Source organism: Desmodus rotundus, chromosome 3 (assembly GCF_022682495.2).
Source record: "Desmodus rotundus isolate HL8 chromosome 3, HLdesRot8A.1, whole genome shotgun sequence".
Classification (NCBI taxonomy): domain Eukaryota; kingdom Metazoa; phylum Chordata; class Mammalia; order Chiroptera; family Phyllostomidae; genus Desmodus; species Desmodus rotundus.
The window spans coordinates 90,864,814-90,879,726 of record NC_071389.1 but is presented as its reverse complement, the minus strand read 5'-3'; the positions used below and the strand labels follow the sequence as shown (position 1 = coordinate 90,879,726).

Here is a 14,913-nt window from a genome sequence, read left to right as displayed (position 1 = left end):
GACACCAATGCAGTAATCTTAGAAATGAATTATATTGCAAAGAGAAAAACACACACAAATTACTTTGTCAAGTAAATTTTGGAGTTAAAAAACAATCTTAAAACTATATTATACATTATGTGTTTAAAAAATTTAAACACTAGTTATCAGAAATTATGACTGGTGTTTAAATGTGTGCCAAAAAATGATATAGCCTTAAGTAATTTTATTATTAAGCAAGAAACTGAATATTAAAAACAAATAATCAATGCATGCATCTATAAAAGAATATATATTTATAGAAAAAATATAATGAAATTATCCAAAAGAAAAACACATTAACTGATTAAAAAACAGGGAAACAATAAAATTGATAAATCTAAGAGCTAGTCCTTGGCAAAGATCAAAAGAGTAGATGAATCAGAAGCTGAGATAATTTTTAAACAATATATAGGATCAAAAAAGGGCCCTGACTGTTGTGGCCCAGTGGATTGAGCACCAGCCTACAAACCAAAGTGTTGCTGGTTTGATTCCCAGTCAGGGTACATGCCTGGTTTGCGGGCCAGGTCCCCAGTAGGGGGTTCATGAGAAGCAACCACACATTGATGTTTCTCTTCCTCTCTTTTTCCCTCTCTTCCCCTCTGTCTAAAAATAAATAAATAAAATACTTTTTTTAAAAAAAAAGGTAATCCAGATAGGGATATTGAAAATGCTGTCAAGTAAGAACTATAATCCAAGTTAGTTTGAAAACCTGAAAGAAAATACTCTATTCTATAAAATATAAATAAACAAAATAGACTCAAGAGAAGTGAAAAAACAGAATTAGCCTGAGATCTTTAAGATTATATTCAGCTGCAATAAAACCCAGCTGAAGAGGCTTGACCAAAGAGGGATTAATCTGTGACTTCCTTTCTCAGGGACTTATGATGGCTGCTCATCCTCTAGCCATTGCATCAATGTTCTGGGCAGAAAGAATAAAGGAAAGTGAAGAGCAATAAACAGTAGGTGCATACTAGTTGAGTAAGTCCCTTTTTATCAGAGAAGCAACAGATTCTCTGAAATCCTTTCTGAGAGACTTCTTATATTACTTGATAAGTTGACTGCTGCTTTATCCCTGATAGTCAATGTGCCATGTTTCATTTAATGAATTCAAACTGGTTTAAGTAAGTCACTATGATGCTCTATGATGCCTGTTGGTAAAAGTTCTGATAAATGCCAGTTCAAGAGCCCATACTATATATTTTAATAAGTGAAATGAGTGCCTTGTTTACTATCAGTGATTTCTGGAACTCCAAAGGGGTAAGGATTGTCTTAATGAAGACTCATAGCATGGCTTTAGTATATGCACTGACATGTGTGATCTTGGTTTACATTTGGCAGGTCTATGCATGATATTTCCAGAGTTCTTTACCTATGGGGGCCAACCATGGATAAAGAATTTTTGGTGCTGCCATTGGCCAAACTAGAGATATCAACTAGGCCTCAGTTGTGTTTCATCTCCAAGTCCCAGAAAAGCAGGAAAACCAGATGAAGTGACCCCATGGCTGACATCAGGACCAGTGAACTGACTGACCACCCACTACCCCACTGACAGCCAATCAGTAGAGACCAGGACCCTGACCAGGACACTGCTTGCCATGATTAACAATTTTCCTCCTGGATAACCCATCCCCTGGGGCCCATTCGGGAGCCAGGTCTTTGAGCATTAGCTTACCTATGTCTCTGGGCATGGGCCACTTACTAAAAATAAGCACATATTCTTTGCTGCAAGCTCCTGCTTTTTTTTTTTTTTAAGTTCTTATTTATTTTTAAGGAGGTAGAAAGAAAGGGAGAGAAACATCAATGTGTGGTTGCCTCTTGCACGCCCTGTACTGGGAACCTGGCCCACAACCCAGGCATGTGTCCTGACTGGGAATTGAACCAGTGACCCTTTGGTTCACAGGCTGGCACTCAATATACTGAGAAACACCAGCCAGGGCACTCCTGTTTGTTTTTTATTGGGCTTTGGTGTACATATGCAAATGGACCACAAATAAAATTCTCTAGTTTGATTAATGAAAATAAATCTTATAGGGGAACTCAAGGGTTAATGATTTTAGCTTGAATTGGATTTTAGCCTTAGTTGATAGGCTTATGCAATTAATGCGTGTGGAAAGCTATTATTCTAGGAACAGGAATGCATGACTCCAGGAAGTCAGCAAGCATTCAGCCTTTGTGCTCCAGGAGATCTGCAAATGATGGACATGGTATCTGAGCCATTTTCCCCAGGGAGGGAACACTGTGATGCAGATAAAGAATTGTTGATCAACAGATAAAGTACTAGGAAAATTACCCCTGACTGCAACTCTCATCCAATTAACCTTATTTTCTGAACACCTTACCTACCCTTTCTTATAAAAAGGTAAGCTTGAAATGAAATGTTAAGGCCATCTCCTCAGATTGCTAGGCATCTGAATAAAGTGCCCATAAAGATTCAATCCTTGTCTTTACTTACTGGTTCTGGCAGTGACAGGCAGCATGAACACTGACTTTTCCAGTTTCTGATTAGTGAGTGCTATAGAACTACTAAAATTATAGAAGAAAAAAATCTATTAAAAGACCCATATTTGCCTGGCTAATCTTGGCAGTTTTACTAATACTATACAAGGAAAATTTATAGTTAGTAAAAACTTATGGTAGTTATTCCATTATTTTCCAAATATATTATTTGCTTAACAGTCCACTAACATGTAATTTATGTTATCAATTAGTTTCAATTTTTCTCAATCAATCCTATAAATTATGGTGTGTAGGGAAAATGGAGTCAGTAAGGCTCCCTCACCCAGATGTCTGGGCAAATGTAACTTAACCGTGTTCATATCATCTTGAGCAGGAACCTGCGTGCATAGAATGAAGCTCTGTTGTATAATATCTTGGCACCCTGCCGGCTTTGTGTTTGGTTAGTATATAAGGGAGTTGGGATGTCCCGCAGCACCACACATGGAGCAACACATGGTGTGACACGTGGTGTGACATGTGGCTTGAGGTGTGCGTGGACCGCCCAACTCCAGAATAAAGGCATGTCAGGCATCCTGACAACTCTTTGAATTTTCTTCCATCTGCCTGAATCCTGTGTGAACCTGTCTGGCCTTGAAGAGCTGCAACACACAATGCCTGGAAGGGAAACCTAGACTAGAATGCAGTAATTCCTACGGTGCTGGTGCTAAAAAAAAAAAAAAAAAAAAAAAAAGCCAATTTCTGACTGGAAGTGCAACATTGGGTATACACCAATTGGGATATTTGTATTCCTGAGAAAGCAAAAGAAAAATTTGCCTCAGTTTTTGAGAGTAGCAATTATGTCCATGCTTACTTTTGCAGTTCCATACAGTGCTCTTGGACACATATTTTTTTAATTAACTAGAAAGTGAAACTGGAAAAGCTGGTGTTTGGGCTGCCTGTCACCTACCAGACCAATAAGCAGATATAGTGATTGAATCTTTATGGGTACTTTTTTCAGATAGTCAGCAATCTGAGGTCAGCAATCTGAGAAGACGGCGTGTTTGTACCCTAACAGACCATCTTACATTCTATTTTAAATTGACTCTTTATATGGAGAAGAAAAGTGTAGGTGAGGGGTTTGGAATTCAGGGAAAAAGTTAATCAAATGAAAAGCTGAAGCATTCTTTCATCTGTATCCCGGGCAGTGGTCATCTTACTCTGGAGCACAATTGCTCCAATACCATCTTGAATTGTTCACAGTCCTCCTGAGGCACAAAGGTGGAACTATCTATGGTGTCCTGGAGTCAAGGTGGGTCACACTTTCAGTTCCTGAAACAACAGCTTTTTATGTACATTGATGACTAAGCTTATAAGCTGTTACCCGAAACTAAAAATTTTCCAACATTTGAGTACCCCATCAAAAGTAATATTATGAAAGAGATAGAAACTAAAACATTTTAAATGAGCCTTTGATCATTTTAAAATTGGTTCCCAGTGTTTTGAAAGTTTTTTTAAATGTATTTTATTGATTATGCTAGTACAGTTGTCTTATTTCCCCTTCTTTATTCCCCTCCACCCTGTGCACCCCCTCCCACCTGCATTCCCCCCTTTAGTTCATGTCCATGGGTCATATATATATATAAGTTCTTTGGCTTCTACATTTCCTATACTATTCTTACCCTCCCCCTGTCTATATTCTACCTTTTATGTTACTTATTCTCTGTACCTTTTCCCCTCACCCTCTCCCCACCCCCTCCACTGATAACGCTTCATGTGATCTCCATTTCTGTGGTTCTGTTCCTGTTCTAGTTGTTTGCTTAGTTTGTTTTTGTTTTAGGTTCGGTTGTTAATAACTGTTAGTTTGTTGTCATTTTACTGTTCATATTTTTTATCTTCTTTTTCTTAGATAAGTCCCTTTAACATTTCATATAATAATTGCTTGGTGATGATGAACTCCTTTAACTTGACCTTATCTGGGAAGTGCTTTATCTGCCCTTCCATTTTAAATGATAGCTTTGCTGAATAGAGTAATCTTGGAAGTAGGTCCTTGACTTTCATGTCTTGGAATACTTCTTTCCAGCCCCTTCTTGCCTGCAAGGTTTCTTTTGAGAAATCAGCTGACAGTCTTATGGGCACTCCTTTGTAGGTAACTGTCTCCTTTTCTCTTGCTGCTTCTAAGATTCTCTCCTTCTCTTTAATCTTGGGGAATGTAATTATGATGTACTTTGGTGTGTGCTTCCTTGGGCCCAACTTCTTTAGGACTCTCTGAGCTTCCTGGACTTCCTGGAAGTCTATTTCCTTTGTCAAATTGGGGAAGTTCTCCTTCATTATTTGTTCAAATAAATTTTCAATTTCTTGCTGTTCCTCTTCTCCTTTGGTACCCCTATGATTCGGATGTTGGAATGTTTAAAGATGTCCTGGAAGTTCCTAAGCTTCTCATTTTTTTTGAATTCTTGTTTCTTTATTTTGTTCTGGTTGTGTTTCTTTCTTCTTTCTGGTCCACACCATTGATTTCAGTCCCAGTTACCTTCCCTTCACTGTTGGTTCCCTGTACATTTTCCTTTATTTCACTTCGCATAGCCTTCATTTTTTCATCTAATTTGCAACCATATTCAACCAATTCTGTGAGCTTCCTGATTACCAGTGTTTTGAACTGTGCATCTGATAGGTTGGCTATCTCTTCGTGGCTTAGTTGTATTTTTTCTGGTGCTTTGATCTTTCATTTGGGCTTTTTTTTTTTTTTTTTTTGTCTTGGCGTGCCTGTTACACAGTAAGGGGCAGAGCCACAGGTGTTCACCGAGGCAGGAAAACCCACGTTGCTACGTTGTGATGCTGTATCCCACTGCTTCCCACAATCAAACTGGGCCCTTGCAGTGCTGATTCCCAGGTGGATGGGCTTGTGTACATTCTGGGACTCTGTGGGTCTCTCCAATGAACTTTCCTGTGAGGCTGGGAGTTTCTTCCACTGCCACCTCAACCCCCACAGGTGTTTTTCTTTTTTTTTTAAATTTTTATTGTTATTCAATTACAGGGGTGTTTTCAATCAGATGTTTAAGGTTTATTTTCCCAGGCTGGAACCCTGGGTTGTGCCGTCTGTCTCACTCCCTGGTTGTTCCTCCCAGTTTATCTGCATGTAAATGTGTAAACACCCAGTCCGCAATCCACCGCCTCACTGAGTCTGCCAGCTACCGCCTTGCCCACCAGCCACAGCCTTGCTTGCCCCGGTCCTCCAGCTGCCATATTGCCATGAGTCCTCTTTGCCTGGCTGCCTGTTTCCACCCCTTCTACTGGTCTGGATGAATGTTTCTTCTTTAACTCCTTAGTTATTGGACTTCCATACAGTTCAATTTTCTGGCAGTTCTGGTTGTTTTTGTTTTTAAATTTGTTGTTGTCCTTTTATTGGTTGTGCAAGGAGGCATAGTGTGTCTACCTGCACCTCCATCCAGTTTTCTAATCCCTTTTTCTCCTCCCTGTAAGTGATGGTGGCTTCTCTGATTTTTAGATCTTTCTTGCTGTGCAGATACAGTGTTGCTCCTAATTCCTTCTGCATTTCTCTTTCTGAAAATAACCGAAGTTGTCACTCCACTGGCTGCTTAATATATTTTTTTAAATGACTTCCTTTATATACTTTAAAAAATGACCTCTCATCGACTCTCACACTTCTCTTTCCTCCAGGCTGTTTAAACTGGAAGTACTACTCACAACTGCAGGGAAGAACACAAACACAATTCTCCACCCGCTTCCTAAGCCTGTGCCTTAAGGCACAACCCAAAGGAATATCCTTTTCTTTAAAAGTTGCTTCTACATCTGTATTTACAGGAATGTATTTGTTCCAACAGTATACAGTGAGCATGTGTTTAGGATTGACAGGCTTTACCTGGAAGCTCTTCCCAAGTCAGCCAGGTAGGGTCTGGATTTTCCTATGTTACTCATGTTTTCAAGGACAATGGGTGAGCTAACCAGAACCTTGGAGTGGGAGTATAACCATGAGTTATACTGTTTGTATATTCATTCACTTAAAAAAAAATATTTACTTAGCTCCTACTAAGCCCAGCTCTGTGCTAGGTACTGTGAATAATAATAGCAAGTGGTCAGACTTTTGACTTGTACGGCACAAGTTGTGAACCAGTTATTGTTCTAAGTGTTTAATATATATTAACTAAACAAATAAGTTGAGCTTTGACTCTGGGGAAATACATACATACAGTGTGGTTAAGGATGATGCCAAAAAATTCCACATGTTAATAGGTCTTAAGAAGGCTAAAAAACCAGACTGACACCAATATCTAAATCCATCAAAAAGGAATTGAGGACTAATTTAATTAGGAGGAAAAAAGGGGTAATTACAGGTAGAAGACAAAACAAAGACACAAACTGTACCAGGATATTGCACCTGGGCACTGGGGAGTGGGTAGAGAGCTTCATGGTGTCCCCTACTGCTTGTATCAGAACTATGAAAACACATTGCCTATGGCCAACCTGATCACAAATACCAGTCACCTTATTTTCCTAGCCAGGCAGGGGGTCCTGGTGCCTAAGAATGCCTTCAACTATAGCCTAGACCTGTACAAGAGGGGGATGAGTAAGGCCATTCTCTCCTAGAAAAATCCCAACCTAAGCTTGTGGCTCTTCAAAGCCAACACTGAGGAGGTGGGCACGCAGATGAGTCTTTAGGTGGATAAGTTGGTGTAGTGCTCCCTGGGACCTGGTACCTTGCTCAGCTGCAACCCCCTGAGGCAGCATGACCTACAAGGATTCCCTGCCAGCCTGGTGAGTCTATTAGCCAGTGATTAGTCACAGGGGCTTGATGGGCTGTGGAGAGGAAGGAGCCTTCTGGTCCTACAGAGCAGCAGTCAGCAGCAGCCACCACCAATGCCAAGGTCAGGAGGAACTAGAGCAGGATATTGTGTTGGAGAAGGAAGATGCCATGAGTCCTCAGGAAAAGAAGAGCAAGCAGGCCAGGGAGATGCTGTCAATCCACATGGGAAGCCTAACTTCCAGATTTGGGATCTAAAATATGGCTGTTTTTTAGATTATAAGAGTAGATAGCAGAGTGCCTAGGTGTACTGCATTTCTGGCACTAATAAGGTTTATTTCAAACAATTCTGTTGAAAAAGCCAAAAAAGTTCTCACTTTTATCGAGTAAAAGCAATCCATATCATACCCGTTCAAAGTCTCCTTGTTTCTGCTCTCAAAAGAAAAGGCTATATTCAACTAAGGTGGCCTCATCTGTAGGAACTTTGTGGTCACTTCAAAGACAGGAGATTCTCCTGTGGTAATACACTCATATACAACTTTAAAAACATTGTGTGCCAAGCACTGTGATTTGTACAGGATATCCAAACTCTTACTGGTAACTTACTGTACTCTTTTCTTTTGTGCAGCTTAGCTCTGGTCTGGCACTGGAGGCTTTGTCCTTTTTGTAGGCTGTATAACAATTGTATAATGTAGATAGAATAAAAATAAATGCATGTAAAGTAGAAAGAAAAGAAAGGATCAAAACTCAGACCATCTTGGAGCCTAAGGCCCTTGAAGATTGGCTGAACTAGTTGCACAGGATACACAGGCTGTCACCATATTCCATTCTATTTCATTGCAGGTCGGCAGCCTTCAACACCAGGGCTGGGGGCAGGGAAACAGGGTACAGAAGATTCTTAGTTGAAAAAGGGATCACACTCCTAGCATCTTGCTGTGTTCTTGTTCCAGGGCTGCTCCTATGGGGATGCTTCTGGTTTGTTAACATTCTTTTGTCTTCAGAGTTGGGTGAGACTGTGAACTTTCATTGGGGCATCTGTGAAGTACCTAATACACTGGTATCTCTGAGGGGAGACACAACATATAAAAGATTGCAAAAAATTAGGAACTCTGAGGCTTTCATTTGGTAATTCCATCTGTACAGCAGTGATTCTCAGAATTTGGTCCTGAACAAGAAATATTAGCGCCACTTGGGAGCTTGGTCTCCACAGCAATCTGGGGTTTAATGGGTCCTCCAGGTGATTCTGATTCTAAAATTTCAGTTGTGTGAATGAAAAAGGGGCTATGTAATAAACCCAACAGGCTCAGGGGGCCACATGGCAGGCTTGACCAGCCAGTGACCAAAGTATCCACACAGGATGGTCTGATTACAAATTCCTACCTGGGCAGGTCATGGTGGGTAGTCACATTCTGGCCTACAGCTTACTTTGCAAAGGTTAACCTTACCTTAAGTGAGCCCTGTCCATTGCTCTTATGCATCCAGGATAACATACCTTAAAATGTAAGAGTAGAGCAGATGGTGGGCGCTGGGTGGGTCTATGGCAGGGTTGGTTGGCTCCTGTTCTATGTCTTCTTTGTGATTGATGGAACTTGATTAAAAATGTCTAAGCAACAACCAGCCCAGTTTATAAATCCAGAAACTCCTGGCTATGTTGGATTTGTAAATCTTCCCAACCAACTTCACCGAAAATCAGTGAAAAAGTATTGAGTTCACACTAATGGTCATTGGTGAATCAGGTCTAGGAAAATCTACTCTCATAAGTAGCTTATTCCTCTTGGATCCCTACCCAGAAATAATCATACCTGGAGCTACAGAGAAAATCAAAAGAACAGTCCAAATTGAGACTTCGACTGTTGAGATTGAAGAGCGAGGGGTCAAGCTGTAACTGACAGTGGTAGACATACCTGGCTATGGTGACACCATCAACTGTAGGGACTGCTTCAAGACCATCATCTCCTACATTGACTAGCAGTTCAAGCAGTGCCTGTACGACGAGAGCAGCCTGAACCATTGGCACATTGTGGACAACAGGCTGCACTGCTGCTTCTACTTCATCTTGCCCTTTGGACAAAGTCTCAAGCCCTTAGATGTCACATTCATGAAGGCAATATACAACAAGGTCAATATCATGCCTGCCATTGCCAAAGCCCACACATTCACCCTGAAGGAATAAGAGCACCTGAAGAAAAGGATTGTGGATGAAATTGAAGAACACAACATCAAAATCTATCACTTTCCTGATGCATAGTCAGATGAAGATGAAGATTTTAAAAAGCAGACCCAGCTTCTGAAGGGCGGTATCCCCTTCTATGTGGTTGGATCCAATCAGCTGATTGAAGCCAAAGGCAAGAAGGTCCGATACCCCTCTATACATGGGGGTGTGGTGGAGGTGGAGAACCCTGAGCACAACGATTTCTGAAGGTAAGGACAATGCTCATCACTTACATGCAGGACCTCCAGGAGGTGACCTAGGACTTCCGCCCTGAGAGATTTATGAGAGGCAAAAGAAAAGTGGAAAAATGAGGACATGAACAAAGACCAGATCTTGCTAGAAAAGGAAGCTGAGCTCTACAGCATTCAGGAGATGGTCACCAGGATGCAGGCACAGCTGCAGACGTAGGGCAGCAAGGGCGATCCCGCTGTTTGAGCACCACATGGGAGAAAACACTCTGGATGAATAATACTCTGGAAAAAGTCTGGATAAACATTCTGGATGAATAATCCAGTTCTGTGTATTCAGGAAATTGTTGCAGAGGTGCCCATCCACACTTTACAGTGACTGCAGATTGAAAATTTAATTTTTAAAAAACTGTTATGATTTATATTTAAGGCTTTCACCCACCTTGAATTTATTTTTGTGTATGGTGTAAGTTGGTGATTGAGTTTCATTTTTTTGCATGTAGCTATCCAGATCTCCCAACACCATTTCTTGAAGAGGCTATTTTTGCTACATTTTATGCTCCTGCCTCCTTTGTCAAATATTAATTGACCATAAAGACTTGGGTTTATTTCTGGGTTCTCTCTTCCATTCCATTGGTCTATGTGCCTGTTTTTATGCCAGTACCAGGCTGTTTTGATTACAGTGGCCTTGTAATACTGTTTGGTATCAGGTATTGTGATCCCTCCTGCTTTGTTCTTCTTTCTCAAAATTGCTGCAGCTATTTGGGGTCGTTTATGGTTCCATATAAATTTCTGAAATGTTTGTTCTATATCTGTGAAATATGTCATGGGTACTTTAATACGGATTGCATTGAATATATACATTGCTTTGGGTAGTATGGATATTTTGATGATGTTAATTCTTCCAATCCATGAGCATGGCACATGCTTCCATTTGTTTGTGTCTTCCTTCATTTCTTTCTTCAGTGTTGTGTAGTTTTCTGAGTACAGGTCTTTTACCTCCTTGGTTAGGTTTATTCCTAGGTAATTTATTTTTCTTGTTGCTATATCAAATGGGATTTTTTCCCCTGATTTCTGTTTCTGATGTTTCATTGTTGGTATACAGGAATGACTTTGATCACCATAAAGGTCCAGAGGAAAACATTGGCAGGAAGATCTCCGACATTCCATGCAGCAACATCCTCACAGACACGTCCCCTAAAGCAAGGGACATAAAGGAAAGAATAAACAAATGAGACCTTATCAAAATAAAAAAGCTTCTGCATGGCTAAAGAAAACAGTGTTAAAATGAAAAGAGAACCAACAGTATGGGAAAACATATTTGCCAAGGATACCTCAGACAAGGGCCTGATCTCCAAAATATATAAAGAACTCACAGGACTCCACTCCAGGAAGACAAACAACCCAATTAAAAAATGGGCAAAGGACTTGAACAGACACTTCTCCAAGGAAGACATACAGAGGGCCCAGAGACATATGAAAAAATGCCCAGCATCACTAGCCATCAGAGAGATGCAAATTAAAACCACAATGAGGTACCATCTCACACCAGTCAGAGTGGCCAACATAAACAAATCAACAAACAAATGTTGGAGAGGATGCGGAGAAAAGGGAAACCTAGTACATTGTTGGTGGGAATGCAGACTGGTGCAGCCACTGTGGAAAACACTATGGAATTTCCTCAGAAAACTAAAAATGGAACTGCCCTTTGACCCAGTAATTCCACTGCTGGGATTATACCCTAAGAACCCTGAAACACCAATCCAAAAGAACCTATGTACCCCAATGTTCATAGCAGCACAATTTACAATAGTCAAGTACTGGAAGCAACCTAAGTGCCTATCAGCAAATGAGTGGATCCAAAAACTATAGTACATTTACACAATGGAATTCTACACAGCAGAGAGAAAGAAGGAGCTTATATCCTTTGCAATGGCATGGATGGAACCGGAGAGCATTATGCTAAGTGAAATAAGCCAGGTGGTGAGGGACAAATACCATATGATCTCATTTTTAACTGGAACATAATCAACAAAAAGAAAAACCAAACAAAATATAACCAGAGACATTGAAGTTAAGAACAATCTAACAATAGCCAGAGGAGAGTGGGGAGGGGATAGTGGGGAGAGGGGTCTATAGTAGCTACTATAAAGGACACAAGGACAAAATCAAGGGGGAGGGTAGAGGTGGGGGAGGGAGGTGGGACTGGCTGGGGTGGGGTGGAGGGATGGGGAGAAAATGCAGACAATTGTAACTGAATAAAAAATAAAATAAATTAAAAAAACTGTTGATGTGTTCTTTTATATGAAATACTTCTAACATTTGTATTCATTGCTAGAGGGTAGACTTTATATTTTGTGACTGAACTTTGCATTTTCACTTTCTTCCACCGTATGTAACCACTAATATTAGTTAGAATGGATATCCAGGGATCAGGCAGTGTGTTAATATGACTTGGTTGGCCTAATCCTCTAGTCCTGGAGGAGCACTCTTAATTTGTTTCCAGAACATTCATACTTACCCAGAATGTTCCTGAGTGGTATAGTATAGAGACGTGGACCTAGTGACACAGAACAATTTCTGTGTCACCCTACACAGTAGGGTACAGAACGATTTGCTCACCCAAGAGCTTGTGTAGAGATGTTTCCCTCCCTCCCTGCCTTGCTTCTGTTTGAGATCAGCACCTAAAAACAGATTTGCTGCTATAATTCAATACCTTTCATTCATCTGCACATTCATATCTTTTTAGTAAGTGAAACAATAGAATTATCTAATGACATACATGTTTATACTTAAATAGTGTTTTAAAAACAGGCCTTAAGGGGTAAATTTTAGTAGTCTCTGTATTCTTACACTAGGTTATTTTTTAAACCACTGTGCAGAGAACTTGCCACAGCCACTTTTTGTGGTGATTTCCACTAATACTTGTCTCGTGGAAAAAGAGTGTCCAAGACCTGCAGTTTTCACAGTGCAACTAAAATTCTTACCAGCACAAAGTCAATAAACTATTTTTGCTCAAATTAAAAAATACCTTTTAAAAGGAAATTAGCAATTGATCTGTTCAGAAACTAACCATTGTATATTTTTACTGCACTTTAATATATTTTTATAACTGCAGGTGCAGAAGATCTGCCTCAGCAGTGGAAATCAGGGTCCTTTGGTGGGTGGGTGCCGAAGCCAGTCTGTCACAGGCCCTGAGGTTTCAGCCCCCTGAAGCCCAAAGTGCCAATCAGGTTTTTCCGATTTGGCTTTCCTTTAACTGTTTCTTTTTTTAATGGTTTTCTGAAGGGAGGCAAATTGCACTGCTCATTTTTTTTTTTTTTTAATGTGCAGACTGTCTCACTTATTTTTAGCCACCACTTCCTTCATTATTTGTGAGGGAAATTTCTCCATGCATCCAATGAGAATGAAAGATGTGTCAAATCTGCACCATGGCCTGGTTGCCAGTGCCTCCACTGGAAGGTTTTCTGTGCTTTGTGGCCTTGGCCCTTCCCTCCCCTCCTGGCATGTCTCTGTTCTTCACTCTATCTGTCCTTCACTCTGTCTCACCCTCTGAGGGCACTGATGCTCCAGGGCCTGTTTTTATTTTTCAATATTTCTACTGAAGTTGAGAAAGAAACTGACACATAAAGGGGAACCTGGAGGGAGCAGGTGCTGGATCACTGTTTTCATTTTGCTGTTAACAGGGGGAGGGGGTAAAAATGCTTACCCCCTGGAGAAAAATGCTTAATCTGAGGATGAAGAGGGCTTTTTGTTTTGGCCAAAAATAAAATGAGGTCAAAAGATTTTGGTTACAAAAGTGCATTTGCGCTTTAGGAAGATGGCGGCGAGATAGGTGGGAGCAGAGTCCACTTCCCCTCAGCACCAGTGAAACACCTAACTAATCTGAGGAACAGAGTGAACAGTCAACGGTATTCCAGCATATATGAAGATCAGAGACCAAAGATGGAGGACATTGAAAGATCTGACGGTAAGAAGAGTGCTTAAGGACAATAAGGTCCCTGGGACCTACATGGGGACCAGAGCGGCTGAAGCCCTGGCCGGGCCCAGGGTCTGCTGCAGGATTCCTGGGAGAGAGCCAGGCTGGGCTGTGTGAGAGGCCAGGTGCTTGTTTGAACCGCGGGGGGCTTGAATAAGAGGAATTTCTCGAAAAGAAAAAGAGAAAATAGAGGCACTCAGTGGCTATTTAGAGAACTCTCCGCAGCAGCTGTGGCCTCTTGTGCCCCTCCCCCCTCAGCCCCTGGACTGTGAATGCCGGATAAGCAGCCCCAGCACATGCCTGAAGCCCAGTTGGTGCTCACCCAGATCAGTAGACTGGGCCCCCATGCCTGAAACCCCAGTTTGGCGTGCACACAGATCAGAGGCCTGGGAGCCCACACATGAAACCCCGGTGGGTATACACCCTGATCAGCAGCTCAGCTGCCTGAGCACACAGGCCCAAACCTGGGGATCAGTGTGCACCCAGATCATCCACCCCGCTGCCTGGGCACACAGGCCCAAAGTGCCCCGGTGGGTGCGTACCCCAATCAGTGGCCTGGGGCCTACACCTGAAACCTCGGCTGGGTGCGCACCTGGATCAGCAGCTCAGCTGCCCCAGCACACAAACCCAAAGCCGGGGATCAGGGCCCAACCCAATCAACAGCCTGGCTGCCAGCGGGCAACCACACCTGAAACACTGGTTTTGAACAACTCCCACCTAGCCCTTGTGCACAGAGTCCTGCAGCGCCTAGTCTCTATCTAGGAGGAAGGCAGAATGGACAGCAGAGGGGAGCTGCAGGGCTAGGGGAGACTGCATTCCCCAGAAAGACTTGACCCAGTAGGGTGCTGAACTACCCCGAAGGAGCACCCAGAGCCCCTAGCATCGAAGACAGCAAAGAGAAAGAAGGAAGAGTGTGAGTTGCCCCTAACTGGTGCACCTCAAGGACAGCACATCTGGTGAACTAAAGGCCTAGGGGGGAGCAGAAGGACCTTGAGGAACTGGACTGTAGGCTGGACAACAGCGAAGAGTGTGGCTCAGGAAGGGAGAAAAGTGAAACCAATCATTCCAAACACCCCCTCCCGTTTCACAGACAGGAAGACCAGCAGAACTAACCTGACCCATTTAAAGCCAGCACAAGACTTTTTTTTCCCCCCTCCTTTCCCCCTGAATTCCTTCTTCCTTTCTGTCCTTCTTTCTATTTTTATTCCTTCATCCTTCCATCCTTTACCGTTTTTATTCCTTCTTCCTGCCTTCTTTTATTTATTCTTTTGTTCTAATTTTTGTTAAAATTCCTTCTTATCTTACCTCTGATCTTTCTTTA

General features: G+C 41.8%; 1 pseudogene; it reads left to right on the top strand.

Moving 5' to 3' along the window:
• The first annotated feature begins 8,812 nt into the window (after window positions 1-8,812).
• LOC112297641 (septin-2 pseudogene) lies at window positions 8,813-9,846 on the top strand (annotated as a pseudogene).
• The last annotated feature ends 5,067 nt before the right edge of the window (window positions 9,847-14,913 follow it).